The following is a 21364-nucleotide window of genomic DNA, read 5'->3' on the forward strand; positions in this document are numbered from 1 at the left end:
GGAATTATACAGAAGGAGTTGCTGTGAAGTGCTGAGTGAATATAATAGTGGTATGTGTAAAATATATGGAAGTTTAAAAGAATAAGAGAGTGACTTTGAGGATTTCCAGAGTGATTTCACAAAAGAACTGAGGGCATCTTAGTTGGATTTTAAAGGAGGGGAGACTTTTCAGGAAACAAGGCAGAGAAGGCATTTGAGGCAGAGTGCCAGCATGTTCAAAGACAGAAACTTCACAGCAATCTGGCTTTTGTCGGCTCCTGGAGAGACGTTTTGTAAGAAAACCATAGGAAAGCCCATGGAGTCATCCCTCATTTTTGTCATTTCAGAAAGTTGAATTTCATAGTTCATCCAAGGGTGGTCAGGTGCCAACCAAAGATTCAAACTAACATAATTTATGGAAGACAATCTGAAAACCAGAATACTGAACCATTAATAGAGAGAATAGATGATTCCTTTCCAGTAGTGGGAATGTTGATTTTTTTTCATCCAGGGTACACATTCTTCAAAACTGATGCACTTGGAGAAAGAAGTTAATTAAAAAAAAAAAAAAAAAAAAAAAAAAAAACCCTGCCGATTTGTGGATCTGAGTTGGAGAACTTTGTGATGTATTTTGTCCAACCTGGGATGATACCTGGGAATTATTTCACCAAAGAGTATGAAGTTCTAGTGGAGAAAATACCTGGACACCTGAGAAGGAGCTCATGGAGAAAAACCCAGGTGTTGGAGGCAGACAGACCTGACCACAGATACTGCCACAATGATGTACCACATGCTAACTGTGTGACTTTGGGCAAGCATGTAACATCTCTGAGCCTCAGTCTGCTCACTTTTCAAGCAGAAATAATAATATTGACTTTCTAAAATTGTTGAAATAACCCAAATTAATATGCCTAAAAAAAACTGGATTCGCTTTTCAGATTAGCTTGCTCCTCTCATACTTAATAAATCAAAATTGTTTTCGGTCGTCGTTGTTATTGCCTGACAGATAAACTGCCTCTTTTCCTTACAGAAAAGCAAATTCTTATTCTTAATGTTCTCTCAGTCCATATTTTGTGTTTTACATAAATATGTTAGTGTTCCCAATTGCAGTTCATATTTCAACACTTCACAGTAGATTAATGTTTCTGTGGTAAGGCCAAGAAAATGGCATGGCTTACACAGAAAATCATTTACAGAACATCCCTCAAAGTCAGTCATCTCAAAATTATTAATGTCATTCAGTTTAACATTAGCTCTTATTGGTGTCCATTTCAAAGGGAATCATCTTCTAAACTTTCTTCTGAAACCTGGAGAGCCTGCAATTTTTAACTAAAAATAAGCATAGTCTTTACTATTCTATTTGTTTCCCCCCCTGAATAAACATATACCTGTTTATGTCTCATTTGCTTGGATTATATACAAGTGAAGAATAAATATATTCAATAAAAAGTTATAGAAAAAATGAAAGGAAGTGAAATGATAATGATCTCAGTCACTGTTCCACTCCTACAGGCAATGATGCTTTGTCTTCTATGATTTTTCTTTTTAGGTACAAGTATAGAAGCAATTCAAATTATCCAACTTCGAATTTTCTACCACCATTTACATAAAGAACATTTATAAAGTGTGAACACTTGCTTATAAAGAGGATGTTGATACTGTGATGTAGTTGGATGTGAGGCCCAATAGAAATAATAGTGATTACTTAGGCTGTTTATTCTGAGACAGCTTGGGGCAGACAGGAGTTTATTGCTTAAAGCAGGTTTAAAGAATGGTTTCTTATATTCTGTTAGTATCTAATGTCTATTTCCATCACCAATTCAAACTTACTAGGAAGCCTCTGCAGAACATAAACCTCTTAGGTCAGTTTATGTGGAGAAACACTTTTCCATGGTTACCTTGGTTTTGTAGAAAAATAGAATATGTTGATCATGTTTAATGACTAAGACAAGGCAATATGGACTAAAGGGCTATGAAAAAACACAGTACTTTGAAAATAAAGTTGTGTGAGATTTCTGGTATTTTTTCACCCAAGTAGAAGAAAATATTCCAATCCAAGCCAATTAAAATGGAGTCGGGAATGGACTTCTCAGGTGTATTTGCATAAGAATCATCTAGTATAAAAGGATTGCAATGAGGGCTGGAGGCCAAGACATGAGGAAGTTTAAGAGAACTGTGATAAGAAGTAGAGACAGTAGTGGTGGTAGCAAACTAAAACAGAAGCGAGAGACAGGAAGTTCACTGATATCTCTAAGCACACACATTGAAGTTCCTACAGATGATCACACATTGACCAATGTCTTTCGTCTGGCTCCTTTTGAGGGTTAAATCTCCAATGTTCATATAGAACTTGAACCCCAAGAAATCAAAATTTCCAATAAAGACAGGAGCTGACCCTATACTTGTATGACTCACGTCACTCACTTCACCCAAATCCTAGCCCTGTTGGAGCATATCTTTATTGAATACTTTTGTATTTTGTTCATTGTAGATTTTTTTGCGGTTTTATTTTTTCATATATTACATTAAAGTATTATTTTTCTTGATTAGTGAGTTTTTTGGCACTCCCTTGACTTTCGCCCCCTAGGCAAGTGCCATACTCATCTCATCCTAGGGCCAACTGAGACCAACATATGACAATTGCAGAAAGTCAGAGGTGTTCTCAACATAAGGACCTTTTAACAATGCAAATTGTCCAGAACTTGCATTATCTTGTAGGATGATGGCTGTGCCTCAGAAAACATTCAACCAAAGGCCTGTATTTTCTCCAGGGTGTTGTGAGGTCTTTCAGGCCTAGGTAGAGAGACTCCACTTACTGACCCTAAGAACTAGACATCACTAAGTTCCACCTGTGAAAACCATGCTGAAATAATATTAGAGTTCTGGTTGACCAATCATAGCAATTGTATGCTGACATAAAATAATTACAGCAGCTTTGAGATAAATAGTAATTTTTTCCTTCAGGGACAGATTTTAAGTTGGTTAGTTAACATCGGTATAAAGATTGCTATAACCAAATACTGCATTTTGGGGATGGATGACAAGGAATTTATGATTAATTAGAGAGATTGAATACACAATAAATCAGTGAACTTTAAAATAACTGCATGAGCAAAATCAAATTAATAGCATATATAACTTCATGTCTGTGTCTTAAATCTTAGTTGACAAAATAGCAATGCCTTAAATCTTTGTATATTAATAATTCCATGATATATAATATTGAAAAACTAAGAATTCAAGATTTGGGGGAAAATAGAAGAACTTCACTTTTCTAAAAATTAGTTTGTTTCTTGACCTAAGACACTGAAATGCTTTCCAAAATATTCATCCCGTTAATAAAATTGTGTGGTGTAGTATGGTTCCTACTTCATTCTCTTTGGCACTTAAGTTTTACGTTGTTTGTTTCATAAGACCTTTAATAGAGCCTCTACATTTCTATGTAATAGTCCTATATAGAACACCTAAAACTTTTACTGTTCACTTTTGATGACTCTGTCCCTGTTATGTCTATTTTTGAAGTAGGTGTTAGTGGCTCCTAAAACCATGTTTTAGAGAAGAATTTTTTAAATTTCTATTTTTGGAGCAGATTTAAGTATACAAAAAATTGAACAGAAAGTAGGAGAATTCCCCTAAACCACCTCAATGCCACCCACACTCTTTCCTATTATTAATATGTCACATTAGTGTAGTAAATTTGCTACAATTGATGATCCAATGTTGAAACATTATTATTAACTAAAGTCCATAGTTTACATGAGAGTTCACTCTTTGTATTGTGCATTCTGTGGGTTTTGACAAATGTATAATGACATGTATCTACCATTGCCCTAAAATTTCCCAGCGTTCTACCTGTTCATCTCTCCCTCTCTCCTCCTGAACCCCTGTCAACCACTGCTATTTTTACTATCTCCTTAGCTTTCCCTTTTTCAGAATGTTATTAGTTGGAATCACACAGCATGGAGCCTTTTCAGATTAGCTTTATTCACTTTAGTTCCTTCTGAGTCTTTGAATGAAGTTGAAGAACATCTTGTATGTCCATTTGTTCCAGCACCATTTGTTGAAAGCACTATCCTTTCTCCATTGAATTGCCTTTGATCCTTTGTCAAATATTGGTTGACTATATTTATGTGGGCTATTGCTATTCTGTTCCATTGATCTATTTCCATTGATCTATTCTTTCTCTAATACAGCACTTTCCTGATTACTATAGATTTATAGTGTGTCTTGAAATTGGATAATGTCAGTCCTCTAAATCTGTACTTCTCCTTCAGTATTATGTTATATATTCTAGGTATTTTGCTTTCCAAAAACTGTAGGATCAGTTTTTCAATACCCACAAAATAACCTGCTGGAATTTGGGATTGCAGATCAAATTAGAAATAACTGATATCTTGACAATATTGAGTCTTCCTATCCATGTACATGGATTATCTTTCCATTTATTTCTTCTTTGATATTTTTCATCAGAATTTGGACTTTTAATAAAGATCTAGTACTCATTTTGTTAAATTTATACCCAAGTACTTTTTCTTTTTATTTAGCACACTATTTACAGTTGTGTGCTAATGTAAATGGCATCATATTTTTAATTTCAAATTCCAATTACTCATTACTGATTTATAGAAAAGCAAATTTTATAACATTAACATGCTATAATCACTTTTTAGTTCTAAGAGTTTTTTAGTTGTTTCTTTGGATTTTCTATACAGACAAATATCTGTCATCTGTGAGCAAAGACAGTTTTCTATTTTCCTTTCCAAACTATATACCTTTAATTCCTTTTTTCTTGTCTTATGGCATTAGCTAGAATGTCTTGTAAGATGTTGAATAGGAGTGGTGCAAGGGGACATCCTTGCTTTGTTCCTCACCTTAACAGTAATGCATCTAGTTTCTAACCATTTATTATCATGTTAGCTCTAGGTTTTTTGTAGATGTTCTTCATCAAGTTGAGGAAGTTTCCTCTCCAATCCTAGTTTTTTGAGAGTTTTATTTACTTATTTGTTTTTGTTTGTTTATAATCAGTACTATATTTCATCAAATACTTTCTTTGCATTTATTGACATGATCATATGGTTTTTCTTCTTTATTCTGTTGATATGATGGGTTACCTTAATTGACTTTTAGTCAGCCAGTCTTTCATAACAAGAATAAATCTCACTTGGCTATGGTGTATAATTCTTTTTATACATTGTTGGATGTGATTTGCTAATATTTTATTGGGGATCTTTTTAAAATTGAAGTATAGATGATTTACAGTGTTTTCATGTGTACAGCAAAGTGATTCAATTACATACACATATATATATATATATATATATATATATACACATATATTCTTTTTCAGATTCTTTTCCATATTACATTTTTACAAGATATTGAATGTGGTTCCCAGTACTATACAGTAACACTTGTTGTTTATCTGTTTTATATATAGTAGTGTGCACCTGTTAATCCTCAATTCCTAATTTATCCCTCCCCCCCCATTGGAGATCTTTGCATTTATGTTCATGAGAACATTGATACGTGGTTTTCCATTCTTGTAATGCCTTTTTAGGTTTTGGTATTAGGATAATACTGGCCGCATAGAGTAAGTTAGGAAGTATTCCTTCTCCTTCTATTTTCTGGGAGCAATTGTGGAGAATTGGTATTATTTCTTCCATTTTAATGTTTGGTAGAATTCACCAGTGAAACCATATTAGCTTTGTGCTTTCTGTTTTGGTAGGTTATCAATTACTGATTAAATTTCTTTAATTGATGTAAGCCTATTCATATTATCTTTTTCTCCTTGTGTCAGTATTGGTAGATTGTGTCTTTCAAAAAACTGGTCTGTTTTATCCAGGTTTATCTGTTTATCAAACCTGTGAGCTAGAGTTATTTATAATATCCCTTTATTATCTTTTTTAAATCAATGGAATCAGTAGTGAGAGCCCTTCTTTTATTTCTTATGTCAGTAATTTGTGTTTTCTCTTGTTTCTTTTAGTTTGGCTAGAGGTTTATTAATATTGATCTCTTCAAAGAACCAGCTTTTCGTTTTGTTGAATTACTTTATTGGTTTCCTGTTTTCAAGTTCATGACTTCTTTTTTTTTTTTTTTTTAGTTCATTGATTTCTGCTCTAAAATTTTAGTATTTCTTTTCTTCAGCTTACCTTGGATTTAATATTTTCTTTTTCTTTTTTTGTTTTCTATGCTGGAAGCTTAGGTAATTGATTTTAGATCTTTATTCTTTTCTAATATATGTATTCAATGCTATAAGTTTCCCTCTAAGCACAGCTTTCACTGCATCACAGATTTTGGTTAAGTTGTATTTTTATTGCCATTTAGTCAAAAATAGTTTTCAATTTCTCTTGGGATTTCTTTGACTATATGTTATTTACATGTGTGGCTTTTGAGGTCATTTGAGGGCTTTCTAACTGTGTTTCTGTTATTAATTTCTGGCGTAATTCCATTGATGTCTGAGAGTATGCTTTGTATGATTTCTACTTTTAATAATTTGTTAAAGTGTGTTTTATGGCCTAGAATGTGGTCCACTTTGGTGCATTACCTGGGAACTTGAGAAGGTTGTATATTCAGCTTTTGTTGGATGAAGTATTTTATAAATGTCAACTAGATCCAGTTGATTGATGGTGCTATTCTGTTCAACTATGTCTTCACTGATTTTTCTGCCCAGTGGATCTGTCAATTACAGATAGATGTGTGTTGAATTCTTCAATTATAATAGTTATTTGTCTATTTTTCCTTAAGTCTCTCAGTTTTTGCCTCCAGTATTTTGATGCTCTGTTGTTAAGAGCATAAACATTAAGGATTTTTATGTCTTCATGAGAATTAACTCCTTTATCATGTAATGCCCCTATTTATTCCTAATAATATTTTTCTGCAGTCTACTTTGTCTGAAATTAATTTAGCTACTCTTGTTTTCTCTTTATTAGTGTTAACATGACATGTCTTTCCTCCCCTTTATTTATAATCTGTGTCTTTATATTTAAAGTGGGTTTCTTATAGACAGCACATAATTAGATCCAGTTTTTAGTACACTCTGACAGTCTTTGTCTTTTAATTATTATATTTAGACCATTCCCACAAGAAGTGATTATTATTATTGTTGGATTAATATATATCATATTTGTAACTGTTTTCTATTCATTTCCCTTTTTCTTTGTCTTCCTTTATTTTTATCTTTTTTCTTCCACCCTTTTTCTGCCTTCCCTGATTTTAATTGAGCATTTTATGATTCAATTTTCTCTCATGTCTAAGTATATCAATTATACTTCTTTTTACATTTTTAAGATTGCTCTAGAGTTTTAAATGAAAATTTGATGTAATTCTTAGCCTTTCTCCTCTATATGTAAGGTGTTCCCTCCTACTCCCACCCCAGCTTTGTTCAAGGTTTTCTCTTTGTCTTTGGTTTTCTGCATTTAGAATATGATATATATAGGTATAGTGTTTTTGGTATTAATCATGCTTGGTGTTATATGAGTTTCCTGGATCTGTGGTTTTAATGTCTATTGGTTTCCTGGGGCTACCATAACAAAATGCCACTGACTACGTGGCTTAAACAACAACAAAAATTTTTTTTTTCTCACAGTTCTGGAAGAATTGTTGGTTTTTATTTTGTTCAGCAGTAACAATTTCCAAGCTACTTATAGGATGGACCAACAGTCAGAGAGCATATTTTTATAGGGGGAAAAATGAACAAATCATGACCAAGCTTGTTGTTTTTGTTTACTTTGTATCTGCTTTTCTTTCATTTTTTTTTTCTTCAGTATTTAATCCTGGGATGGTCTCTGAGCCAACATCTAAGAGAAATGGAAAACATAAAGTTGCTTCTTTCTGCTCTATGTGTTCTCCCTTCCCACTGGGCTTTGGAGAGTATCTGAAAAGCAACCATTAGTGTCTTTTGAGGTTGTTGTTTTCCTCTTGATTTCCCTGTAGGCAGCTTTGGAGCTGGCCTAGAATGGAAAGGGAGAGAAACCTGGCACTCTCGATTGGAAAATGATATAAGGGCAGAGAAACAAGATAAAAGTGTGTTTAAGCAGAATTCTAGTAAGCCTTTCATGTTCTTAAGTTTTATATATGTTCTACTATAAACCTGTAAAGAACAAAATTTCCATGTTATGTTCCAACATTTTTTCCCAAAAGCTATCATGATCAGTGGTCATTTCTAAATTGATGTGCCCTGGATCAAAATCAGAGGTGGATTCAGAAAGAAAAATAAAAAGTCACATCTTACCAGAAAAGTCCCATCATGATTCAAAATTACAGATTATCTGGAATAATTAAAAGTTTAAACCACAAAATGAACAAAATGAAAATCTTTACTGATCCAGCCACTTTGCAGTAATCTAATTTGTGGAAATGATGGACTCCCATACATCTCTTTTAATAAAAATGAAAATCTATATTTAATATTTTATTACTGTAGTTATAAAAGGTAATATTGGTAATATAATCTATTTTATAAACTAAATATTCACCATGAACTAGTTTTAGCAAAAACAACAACAAATTATGTCTTAAAAACAAAATGCATTTACTCAATAAACAGAACTAATTTATTTTCTAAGACTATTCATTTTTAATTTTACAGCTAAAGCATTTATGACATCTTAAAAATACAAATATTGGCACAAATTGTTCTCCTTTATAAAATGTCCCAAGCTTTTGTCATTTCAAGACACAAAACGTACTGATAAAAATGTTATTGAATGAATTGGGTCCTGCTGCTCACTGCTTACAAAATCAATTACATACTCACAAATGTCAGTAGAAAGGAAAGGTGCCTTTAATGAGAGTGCCAGCAATCTGGGGAGATGTTGGACTCAGCACTCCCCAAAAACCACCTCCAAAAATTCTGCTCAGCCATAAACACTCTTAAAGGCAAACAGAGAAGTAATCTCAGGTAATTATTGAGATGGGGGTCAGAATCATTTCAGTCCTCCACTGTGTGCAGGCTTGTGGACTCCTCATGATCTTCCTCTAGATGTTATCTTTTCACACAGTTTGGTCACAGAGTTAGATCAGGAGATTACTGAAAGGGAAGCAGGGAAGAGATATGGTCATCTGTTAATTATGTATTCTTCACTTCTACTTCTTTGATCTACGGAACTGACAAGTTAGGCAAGGTATTTTGTGATTAAAGTTGCAGGATACAAAATTAATACACAGAAATATGTTTCACTTCTATACACTAACAACAAAAGATCAGAAAGAGAAATTAAAGAAACAATCCCATTTACCATCACATCAAATTAATTAATTAATTAATTAATTAATTACCTAGGAATAAACCTAACTAAGGAAGCAAAAGACCTATAGTCAGAAAACTATAACGTACTGATGAAAGAAATCAAAAATGACATAAACAGATGGAGAGATATACCATGTTCTTTGGGAGAATCAATATTGTCAAAATGACTATACTACCCAAAGTAATATACAGATTCAATGCAATCTCTATTGAATTACCAATAGCATTTTTCACAGAGTTAGAACGAAAGAATTTACAACTTGTATGGAAACACAGAAGACACCAAATAGCCAAGGCAATCTTGAAAAAGAAAAAAGGACTTGGAGGAGTCAGGATCCCTGACTTCCATCTATACCACAAAGCTACAGTCATCAAAACAGTATGGTACTGGCACAAAACAGACATATAGATCAATGGAACAAGATAGAAAATGCAGAGACAAACCCACACACTTATGGTCACCTAATCTATGACAAAGGAGGCAAGAATGTACAATGGAGAAAACACAGTCTCTTCAATAAGTAGTGCTGGGGAAACTGGACGGCTACATGTAAAAGAATGAAATTAGAACACTCCCTAACCCCATAAACAAAAATAAACTCAAAATGGATTAAAGACCTAAATGTAACGTCGGATGCTATAAAACTCTTAGAGGAAAAAATAGGCTCTCTGACATAGATCACATCAAGAACCTTTTTGATCCACCTCTGAAATAAATAAATAAACAAATGTGACCTAATTAATCTTAAAATTTTTTGCACAGCAAAGGAAACCAGCAACAAAATGAAAAGAAAACCCACAGAATAGGAGAAAATATTTGCAAACAAAGCAACCAACAAGGGATTAATCTCCAAAATATACACATAGCTCATGCAGCTCAATATAAAAAAAAAAAAAAAACACACAAACAACCCAATCAAAAAATGAGCAGAAGATCTAAATAGACATTCTCTAAATAGACATACAGATGGCCAAGAGGCACATGAAAAGATGCTCAACATCACTAATTATTAGAGAAATCACCTCACACTGCTCAGAATGGCCATCATCAAAAAATCTACAAGCAATAAATGCTGGAGAGGGCATGGAGAAAAGGGAACTCTCCTATACTGTTGGTGGGAATGTAAATTGGTACAGCCACTATGAAGAACAGTATGGAGATTCCTTAAAAAACTAAAAATAGAGCTGCCATATGATCCTGCAATCCCACTTCTGGGCATATATCTGGAGAAAAACATATTTGAAAGGATACATGCACCCCAATGTTCATTGCAGTACTATTTCCAACAGCCAGGACAAGGAAGCAACCTAAATGGCCATCAAAAGAGGAATGGATAAAGAATATGTGATACATATATACAATGGAATATTATTCAGCCATTAAAATGAAGGAAATAATGTCATTCACAGCAACATGGATGGATGGACCTAGAGATGATCATACTAAGTGAAGTAAGTCAGACAGAAAAAGACAAATGTCATATGGTATCACTTGTATGTGGAATCTAAAGAAATGGTACAAATGAACCTATTTATAAAACAGAAATTTAGTCACAGATGTAGGAAAGAAAGTTGTTACCAGGGGGAAAGGGGAGGGAGGGATAAATTGGGAGATTGTTGTTGATATATACACACTACTATATATAGAATAGATAACTAATAAGTACCTACTGAGTAGCACAGGGAACTATGTTCAATACTCTGTAATGACCTATATGGGAATAGAATCTAAAAAATGAGTGGATATATGTGTATGTATAACTGACTCACTTTGCCATACAGCAGAAACTAACACACTGTTAATCAACTATATTCCAATTTAAAAAAAAAAGATTTGAAAGGTGTGCTTGTGCCAGAGATGAGTAGAGCATGGGGGTGCCTGGTTTAAAAGTTAATTACAATATAACTTTCCTAAAGTGACAAGAAAAGAGGCTTCCTCCTGAGGGCAATTTTCTGCAAGAGCTGCTTACAAAAGGAATAAACCATTAAATGGTTTGGTTTTTACCTGACTTATGCAAATATTAAGACACCTTATTTACTCTTTTTCCCAAATATTATATGCTTTTACATATGTATATGAATATTGCACACAAATTTATTTAATTATTTAAGATAAATAGATCATCTGTAATAGTTAAATAGTTCCAGTATCCATAGTTATGTGTGATTGATTGAAGCAGTCCTTTCTTCAAATGCCATTTGTAAATACATATTAATAATGCCCTTTGGTTTGAGAGTTTGCTAACATCATTCCATGGACTTTACACATAAACTTAGAATTTTTAGTTAAGGATGATACAAATTTTAGTGAGTTAGAAAATAAAATATTACAGTGATTTAGTTATGACTTGTTACATCCCTCTCTAAATTTGAACTTTTTTTTTAACATCTTCATTGGAGTATAATTGCTTTACAATGTTGCGTTAGTTTCTGCTGTATAGCAAAGTGAATCAGCTATATTATACATATATCCCCATAGCCCCTCCCTCTTGCGTTGCCCTCCCACTCTCCCTATTCCACCCCTCTAGGTGGTCACAAAGCACAGAGCTGATCTAGCTATCTATTTTACATATGGGTGTGTCTACATGTCAATGCTACTCTCTCACTTCGTCGCAGCTTACCCTTCCCCCTCCTGGTGTCCTCAAGTCCATTCTCTATGCCTGCATCTTTATTCCTGTCCTGCCCCTGGGTTCATCAGAACGATTTTTTTTTTTTTTTTTTTAGGTTTTGGGTCGTATGGTAGTTCTATTTTTAGTTTTTTAAGGAACCTCCTTACTGTTCTCCATAGTGGCTGTATCAATTTACACTCCCACCAACAGTGCAAGAGGGTTCTGTTTTCTCCACACCCTCTCCAGCATTTATTGTTTGTAGATTTTTTGATGATCGCCATTCTGACAGGTATGAGGGATAATATAAGAAAATTTTTAAAAATTTAATTAAGGAAACTTGAATAAAACTTGAGTAAAACTCAAAACTACAAAACTCATTGTAGTTTTGACTTGCATTTCTCTAATGATTAGTGATGTTGAGCATCCTTTCATATGTTTGCTGGCAATCTGTATATCTTCTTTGGAGAAATGTCTATTTAGATCTTCTGCTAATTTTTGGATTGGGTTGTTTGTTTTTTGATATTGAGATGCATGAGCTGCTTGTATATTTTGGAGATTAATCCTGTATCAGTTGCTTCTTTTGCAAATATTTTCTCCCATTCTGAAGGTTGTTTTTTTGTATTGTTTATTGTTTCCTTTGCTGTGCAAAAGCTTTGAAGTTTCATTAGGTCCCATTTGTTTGTTTTTATTTCCATATCTCTAGGAGGTGGATCAAAAAGAATCTTGCTGTGTTTTATGTCAGAGTGTTCTTCCTATGTTTTCCTCTAAGAGTTTTATAGTGTCTGGTCTTACATTTAGGTCTTTAATCCATTTTGAGTTTATTTTTGTGTATGGTGTTAGGAAGTGTTCTAATTTCATTCTTTTACATGTAGCTGTCCAGTTTTCCCAGCACCACTTATTGAAGAGGCTGTCTTTTCTCAATTGTATATTCTTGCCTCCTTTATCAAATATAAGGTGACCATATGTTCATGGGTTTATCTCTGGGCTTTCTATCCTGCACAAACATTTAAATGTATTGTATGTGTCAACTGAAATAAAAAACACACAATGTAAGAGCAATGAGTTTCAGTTTTATCCATGGACCTTACTGAGGACTAGAGCCCAGGAGACAGCCTCTCAGATAGCTCTGAGAAACTACTCTGAGGTAGGGGAGGAGCCAATATATATATGAATTTCTGGCTGGGAAATGCATGTAGTCAAGCATAAAATGATTACTGCTAATCCCAAAAAGCAGATATCTCAAGTTAATTATTTTAGTGCTTTTCTATGTACAGGAAGATGCAAGAATCTGGGGTCATTGAAATTCTTCCTTAGACATGCATCTTAACCATCTAGGAGCCTGTATGTTCAAAGCACAGAATGCTTCATCCTATTTTTCCATCTTGAATTCCCCTCAGGGCACACTGTCTGTGGGCAACTGCAGTGGGTTGCCACTTAACCCTTTGTGTAAGGGGATAATGAATGACACTCTTTGTTCTTTTTGTTTACAAATGTATACTTGCATCATGCCTACATAAAATACACATATAGTTATCCAGATGGAAAATTAAAATAAGTCCTAAACATAGAATCTACAAAATAAAATTAAGGCTATATTAATATCTTTGAAATACCAGCCTAGTTTATAAGCTCAATCTCTAGAAATGCTGTCTGTTGTACTGAAAATAACTGCAGTTAACCAAGCCACCAGCTTGGAAGTATCATGTTGCTTATCTCTCCAAGTGGTGAAACAAGCCTATTGAGAAGATTCATACCTCATGAGTTGTGCTACTTATTGGTTTCTGGTTTGGCTCCATCCTTACATTTCCTTATGAGTCTTTTCTTCCTGTCAGCTACCAATAATGATATGAAAAAAGAGAAACATATTTGACATATTTGATATTTTATAGCAAAATGTATTCAATTCTTAACTGCCTAATGTCAGCATTGTTATTTTGTATCTTTACATTATTATTTATTCATATATTAAGCAGGGAAAATCTTCCATTAACTGTGCTATGTATGATATACATATGTAAATATATTGTGTTCATGTTTGTGTATGTGTATTGCAGGTGGATGAGGGATGATTTTTTTTGTATGGAAAGACCAATTTTGGAAGGATTGAAATACATTACAATTTTAAATAAGCAAAATCAGCAACATAATTCCCAACAAGGAACTAATTCTGTGTCTTTGCAAGTCACGAGAATGGAATTTTTAGGACCTGCTATCTCTCAAGTGCTTTATATTTCACTGTTTCTTTTTTCTTTTCTTTTTTTTTTTTTTTTTTGCGGTACGTGGGCCTCTCACTGTTGTAGCCTCTCCCGTTGCGGAGCACAGGCTCCAGACGCGCAGGCTCAGCGACCATGGCTCACGGGCCTAGCTGCTCCGCGGCATGTGGGATCTTTCCGGACCGGGGCACGAACCCGTGTCCCCTGCATCGGCAGGTGGACTCTCAACCACTGCGCCACCAGGGAAGCCCTCACTGTTTCTTGAAGTGTGGCCCTGATTTGTCTGCATCAGCTGTGATGATTTTAAAATGCAGATTCCTGGTCTCTTTCATGACCAATTGAATCCGAAACTTCAACCTGAGAATTAGCATTATTAATTAGCTCTTCCAGATGTACACTATAGTTTGAAAAACGGGCAATCATTATTTATTTAGTTTACCAAGTCTGATTAACTTGATATTTGTATTTCTGGTGTCTCTACATTTTCTCTCATTTTGAATGATCATTCCTGTTTGTTCAACTACATTTTTTTTTTTTTTCATGAGCTGCATTTATTGTAGTGCACTGGTACCTGTCAGGGACCCCAGGGCACTGTCCAGCCTGTGTCTGGGAGCTACAATGCTGGGTGCATACCCCACACCCTCCCCTCCTGGCAGCAGCTCCCAGCACCCCTGAATGGCACAGCAGTCAGGACCCCAATGGGTGATTATCCCAGAGGGAACTGTTGTTCAACTACATTTTAAATAATGGTATATCAGAAATTTGAATAACACTTAACAGCTTATATCATAACTTTACATACATTATTTGCTTTAATCCCTCTCAGGAAGTCTTCAGAGTATTATTAGCCATACTCTACAGATGAAAAAAACAAAACAAAACAAACAAAAAAACAAAACCAAGAAAAAACAAAGAACTAGAGAGGTAAAGAATCTACCCTGCTGCTAAAAACGACAGAGCCAGGATTGGAACTCAGGACTTCTGACTGAGTTTTATGCTATTCCCATTCTACTGTACTTGCCTTTCTTTCATGATCCACTGGGCATGGGTGTTTCTCAGTTACGCCATACCATGGTGGCATTTATAAGACTTATAGCTAGCTGGGTGTTTAGCTACATGTGGCCAATATGCAGCTGCCTATGCAATGATATGATAGTTAAAGGCATTGTTATGCACAAGATAATTCAGGAAGGACCTGCACAGTGAGTCAAATAGAGGACCCAGGTTGAAACCTAGATTATATCAACATTTACAGACAAATTACCAGAACAGGAACCAGCAAAAGAGAATGAGTAAGAGATGTGGAGATCAGATTTGTGAAGGGATGGGAAGTTAGGAAACAAAGGCAGTAATAAGCTGATAAGCTCCAACTGTTTTCCCAAATATTTGGCAATGAAGTGAAAAGATAGAAAAGGATGGATGGGTGGATGGATGAATGAATGAATGAGAGAGAAAAAAACGGAAAAAGCAAGCTTGCTCAGTAGATGGAAATGATGATGCAGGGTTAGTGGTATGTCATTCAATATGGAAGAAAGATGGATTTATTTGGAAAATAAAGGGATGTTTTAATGAAAGGATAGAGATTAGAAAAAGTAGGATGAACAATGCATCTTCTACAGATGTTTGCCCAGGATACAGTAAGAAAGAGCAGAGGATTCCTAATTCAGCCCAGAATCTAGCACTTCTTCCTCTCTCTAGTGTGCTGATTCTTAACAGGCAATACCCTTTGGAATAATAATTTCCCATCCATCCGTGCTATCATTTAGAACTGAATTTCAAACTGATTATGGCACATTTTAGTAGGGTAAAAGACTCTATGGCCCCATTATCTTACCCTAAGTAAGTTTTAGGTAGGAAAAAAACCCTCAATAACAATAAAATGGCACTGTATAGGAAAAACTGTGGAATAGATATGTTTGTTTCAGAAAAAGGAATATGGATAACTCATATGTGAACTGTAATGTATGCATGTTTTTGTGAAATTATTGGAAACCTATTGTCTTGGAATGCCATTGATGTAAATATACATCATGACACACCGTGGGATTAACTAAGTAATTTATAACAATCTAAATAGTGGTGATAATATAAAATAAACATTAATTTTCAATTTAAAGTCACTGAAAATCATGACCAACTCAGAACAACACTGCAGATGCTATAATATCCTCTTCAAAAATGACTGGAATCCCAATGATCCATGGATACATGTGTTCAAAACTTTGTGACATTGCCAAGTGTCATGTGACAGTAAGACTTCCCAGGAAAATCTGAATTAGAGACCACAGTAAATTCTATTAACGGGCTAATTTTAGTTTATGAATTTCAAATTTTAGTGTAACCTTTTTGCTTGTCATATCCTGATGCAGACTGAAGGAAACACTTATAGCATTGGGTCATTTCACAGCCCTTCAGAAAGAGCCTTAGAGCAGTGGGCTGTGGGCCTAGTTTTGAGAATCATGGATTTGGGGATTTGTTTGGATTAACAAGCTCTCCCAGTACCAGTTCCTTGGATATACCAAGTACGACTTCTAACTTTGTTGTGAATTAATTGAATCACTTAATCAGGTGCCTTTCTTCAAGTGACAATACAGTGGAAGTACTTAGAAAATTGTAGTTGTTGTTATTCACTGGTTATTTGGTTATTGTAATTACAATTTTGTAATTACAATTTTGTAATTATAATTTCATGTATTAAAAATTGTAACTGTGATTTATTTGGGACCTGGATCAGGATAGAAATATTCTGGCTTAGGTGGAGTTTTTACCTGGTGGGGTTGGAATCAAAAGGGGGTAACTGGCTTTGACAGTATCAGTGTACAAGCAAAACTTCCCATTTTGCTTAGGCTTAATAATTACAGGAAGCACATTATTTCATTTAAAGTTTTACTAAAGAAAAATAGTTAATCATGGTAACCATGAGGAAAAAAACAACAAATTCACACTCCTTATGGAGACTTTTTTGAAGATCAAAGAATGGAAGGGAAAATTTAAAAATAACAAAGATCATTGGTGAGATCATTTATAATTTAAATAAATACTAATAGGCAATGCATTTTACAAATTAGCAATACTATTTCATGAAGACTCAGTTATCTCAAGTCTAGCAATTAAAGCTGAAAAAAAGTCTTAGTGAATACACATATCAACAAGAGAGGCATTATTTTTTCATTGTTTTAATATAGAGTGGCTGGGGGCATGCAGACTACTGTTCACTCAGTTTTTGGTCCTTGAAATTTTCTCAGCCTAGGAAGTTAGAGATAGAACCTTCACACCCTGAATGGTAAATATTCTATATCCTATGACTCTCTGGTTAGGTAACAGAAATTTTTGTGGCATAAAGCTGAAATAAGACTACTTCTAAGTCCAAGTGATTTTCCCCCCAAAAATTGTTTTCTTTAATTAAAACCTGCTTAAAGGGAAATTTGCATATCTGATTTCATATTTTCCTTGAGCAAGGAGAGGGTAGGGGGACTTAATATTTTGTTTCTACATTCTCTTAATAGAAGGGAGATTTAGGTTGTTTTAAATCACACTAGAAATAGGTCCTCATGGGAACCATGGAGAAAGTGAAGCAAGAGAGTAAACTTGAGCACCTGGCTAGGTTCTGAATTTTCTGTTGGCATAGCAATTGCATGCGCTACAACTCTTCCTTGCCTCAGAATGTCAATGTCAGGGTTAAACCATGACTTTCCCCAGTAATGGAATTTCAGAGCTGCAGGGAACCTGAGATCATCCAATTCGACCATCTCAGCTAAAGAGGAGGCATCTGAGTTCCAGAGAGTGACAGGATTTGCCAAGCCAATGTCACAAGTTATTGGCCAAGTTTAGAACACACTAAAAGTTAGATGAGTAGAAGACTGCTGAATTCTTACTTAACAGAGCATTCAATAAAGACTTTCAATAACTTATTGAATAGTTGCTACTTTTCTCAGGCTATTAAGGACATATACCAAATGTGCTATGCCTTTACATTTCTATCATTGTTATGGAACAAATTTTGGCAAGATAAGTTTTCTGTGACTGACCTGGGCTATGCTTTCATGCTAAGTTTGAGGTGTCAGGTTCTTGTTAAGTTTCTCTGCAAGCCTAGAAATATTATCCTAAGGCTGCCCAGTCTCCTACTGTTGCTTCCTGGTTTCTTTGTAAAGTTTGGCCAGCTCCCAGCTATTATAATAAAAGTAACAGTGATAACACACTGTACTCCCAGATTACCGTGTGATTTGTCAAGTTCTTGTACTATTCATCAGGCTGATTTCCTGGAGGGAGAGGCAAAGGGCAAGAACTGCAAAGCCATCTTAAACATATTTCTGTTTTAGCTATAGTTTACCAGCTGGGGAAAAACAATATCTCCGCTTAATTTATAGGAAGGAACTAGAATTCTTCTGACTGACTATTCAATTCAAACCACCAAATGAAATGCCTTGGAGTTAAAATGTGTCAAGAGTGACTTCACAAAATGGAATCACTGGGACATGACTTAGCAATTGCTGAGTGCTTTTTGAAGGTTAAATCCTGCCCAAAGGCGGTACAGTACCCTGAGAGGACTTTTAATGATATACCTGGCAGCCTGTCTAGGGCACAGTTACATGAGAAGTTATCAAAGTGAATAGTTCCACAGCCTCTTTCCAAAGTGACTGGCACAGCCTTGGGTGAACTTTATAGAAATTTGCTTAGAGGTCCTGGTCTCCATCTAGCATTTCTATGCCTTAGGCCACTGTAGTTAACATAGACATAGATGACTTCCCTACTGAAATCTGTGTCACAATATGAGTAACCAGAGCATATTGTCTGGTTATTAAGTGTCAGATGGCCCAAGAACTCTCTGACTCACCTACTTATAATTTTTATGGCCCTGGGAGTGGACTTAGGCTCTTTGGGTTTCACTATTACCATCAGTACCTCCTTTCTGAGACAGTTGATTTAAGGGTCTGGATAAGATAATACATGTAAATGCCATGGAAGCATGATTAGATGACATTTCCTTTTCCTTAAGGAGGAGACAGAAGTCCACAGCTTTAATTATTTTCATATTTATAGTTCTTGGCTTTTATTCCAGAGATGTCCTAAAGGAATTCTGTCTCCTTAAAACTAGACCTTCAAGGTAAGTATTTGAAGATTTTAAAAGTTCAATTGTTCAATTACCATAGCAGATCTCCCTATTTTAAATAGAAGTATAGTTGATTTACAGTGTTTCATGTGTATGGCAAAATGATTCAAATATATATATATATATATATATTCTTTTTCACATTCTTTTCCATTATAGGTTATTACAAGATATTGAATATAGTTACATGTGCTATACAATAGGTCCTTGTTGTTTACCTATTTTACATATGGTAGTGTGTATCTTTTAATCTCAAATCCCTAATTTATCTACCCTCTCCTTTCCCCTTTGGTAACCATAAGTTATTATCTATGTCGGTGAGTCTGTTTCTGTTCTGTAAATAAGTTCATTTGCATCATTGTTTTAGATTCCACATATAAGTGATACCATATGATATTTGTTTTTCTCTGTCTGACTTACTTCACTTAGTATGGTAATCTCTAATCCATGCTTATATTGATATTATTGACATTTTTCATTCTTTTAATGGCTAACATTCCATTGTGTGTATATATATATATATATATATATATATATACCACATCTTTTTTATACACTCACCTGACAATGGACATTTAGGTTGCTTCCATGTCCTAGCTACTGTAAATAGTGCTACAAAGAACATTGGGGTGCATGTGTCCTTTCGAATTATGGTTTTCTCCAGATATAAGCCCAGGAGTGGGACTGCAGGATCATATGGTAACTCTATTTTCAGTTTTTTTGAGGAACCTCCATATTGTTCTCCACAGTGGCCGTACCAGTTTACATTCCCACCAACAGTGTAGGAGGTTTCCCTTTTCCTCACACCCTCTCCAGCATTTATTGCTTGTGGACTTTTTGATGATGGCCATTCTGACTGGTGAGAAGTGATATCTCATTGTAGTTTTGATTTGCATTTCTATAATAATGAGTGATGTTGAGCTTCTTTTCATGTGCCTCTTGGCCATCTGTGTGTCTTCTTTGGAGAAATGTCTGTTTAGGGCTTCCACCCATTTTTTAATTGGGTTGTTTGTGTTTTTGATATTGAGCTGCATGAGCTGTTTGTATACTTTGGAGATTAATCCCTTGTCAGTCGCTTCGTTTGCAAATGTTTTCTCCCGTTCTGTGGGTTTTCTTTTAGTTTTGTTGATGGTTCCTTTGCTATGCAAAAGTTTTTAAGTTTAATTAGGTCCCATTCATTTATTTTTATTTCATTATTCTAGGAGATGGATCCAAAAAGATATTGCAATTTACGTCAAAGAGTGTCCTGCCTATGTTTTCCTCTAGGGTTTTTATAGTATCCGGTCTTCCATTTAGGTCTTTGATCCATTTTGAGTTTATTTTTGTGTGTGATATTAGAGAATGTTCTAATTTCATTCTTTTACATGGGACTTTCCAGTTTTCCCAGCAGCACTTATTGAAGAAACTGTCTATTTGCCATTGTATATTCTTGCCTCCTTTGTCATAGATAAATTGACCATAGGTGCGTGGGTTTATTTCTGGGTTTTCTATCATGTTCCATTCATCTATATTTCTGTTTTTGTGCCAGTACAATACTGTTTTGATGACTGTAGCTTTTTAGTTTAGTGTGAAGGCAGGGAGGGTTATGCCTCCAGCTTTGTTCTTTTTCCTCAGGATTGCTTTGGCAATTCTGGGTCTTTCATGGTTCCATTTAAATTTTTGGATTATTTGTTTAGTTCTGTAAAAAATGTCATGGGTAATTTAATAGGGATTGCATTGATTCTGTAGCTTGCCTTGGGTAGTATAGTCATTTTTTCAATATTGATTCTTCTAATCCAAGAACATGGTATATCTTTCAATCAGTTTATGTCATCTTCAATTTCTTTCATCAGATCTTAAAGTTTTCCGAGTACAGGTCTTTTGCCTCCTTAGGTAGGTTTAACCTTGGTATTTTATTCTTTTTTATGCAATGGTAAATGGGTTTGTTTCCCTAATTTCTCTTTCTGATATGTTAGTGTATAGAAATGCAACAGATTTCTGCATATTAATCTTGTACCCTGAAACTTTGCCAAATTCATTGATGAGCTCTAGTATTTTTTGGTGACATCTTTAGGATTTTCTCTGTATAGTATCATGTAATCTGTGAACAGTGACAGTCTTAGTTCTTCCTATCCAATTTGGATTCCTTTTATTTCTTTTTCTTGTCTGATTGCTGTGGCTAACACCTCCAAAACTATGTTGAATAAAAGTGGCAAGAGTGGGCCTC

The 21364-nt window shown here is 34.7% G+C and overlaps 1 protein-coding gene across 2 annotated transcripts in view; it reads left to right on the forward strand.

The window, feature by feature from the left end:
- The window catches only part of RGS7 (regulator of G protein signaling 7), a gene marked incomplete at both ends in the record, with an annotated part of 646678 nt that overhangs the window by 498481 nt on the left and 126833 nt on the right, over positions 1 to 21364 (forward strand). The gene's annotated exons all lie outside the window — the stretch shown is intronic.

This window comes from Hyperoodon ampullatus (assembly GCF_949752795.1).
Source record: "Hyperoodon ampullatus genome assembly, chromosome: 2".
Lineage (NCBI taxonomy): Eukaryota > Metazoa > Chordata > Mammalia > Artiodactyla > Ziphiidae > Hyperoodon > Hyperoodon ampullatus.